This window comes from Penaeus monodon, chromosome 19, assembly GCF_015228065.2.
Source record: "Penaeus monodon isolate SGIC_2016 chromosome 19, NSTDA_Pmon_1, whole genome shotgun sequence".
Lineage (NCBI taxonomy): Eukaryota > Metazoa > Arthropoda > Malacostraca > Decapoda > Penaeidae > Penaeus > Penaeus monodon.
This window is the reverse complement of record NC_051404.1, coordinates 48,792,134-48,792,926: the sequence shown is the minus strand read 5'-3', so window position 1 is coordinate 48,792,926 and position 793 is coordinate 48,792,134.

Here is a 793-nt window from a genome sequence, read left to right as displayed (position 1 = left end):
TACCCACAGTCCACAGAGGTAATACCCCTCCTCCTAGCATCACCATTTACAAAATGCAGTCATTGTGGATTTTCTTTGGAAAGGTGAACTGCCAAGGCCTACCTCCCCATGAGGCTGGGGGAAAGATTTATTTATTATTACTTAATACTGCTTACTGATCTTGAAGATGGAGTTACTGCTGAAACTATTAGCCTCCTAACACTTCACCTTTGTATATGTCACTTAACTGTTACTTCCATGTATTCAGTATCTCTATACAAAAACACATATCACTGTGTATTAGATTTATATTTATTTCCTTATAACCTGTCCTCTGATTTTGTTTTAGTTAGTAGAATTCTATAACACTTTAAACTGTATTTCTTCATTAAACACTACCCATAGCATATTCCTGTACCCAGCTGTGGCTAACGTTAGGCTTGCACTTTCTTTTCCGTATCCCTTGCATGGAGCTATAGTAAAACTGTCCTTAGTGACTGAATGTAAGCAAAGTTGGTCCCCTGTGACAAACCAATGGAAAGTTACCATTGCTGGTTGCTATGCCAAGGTCAGCTCACCATCTCCATATTTATAAGCCTATTGGCATTTGATCCAACTTCACTCTAAAAGGCCTACTCATCATTCATGAAAATATATATTGCCAAGAATCCAAGTATAACATTTTATGCATACATATATGAAGTGTAGTCTGTGCCATATGTTTTCTGAAGAAACAAATACCATGACTAAAGATTTAGAGAATTTACTTTCTCTGCAATTACACTGACATCCATAATCATATGGCCATTAATTC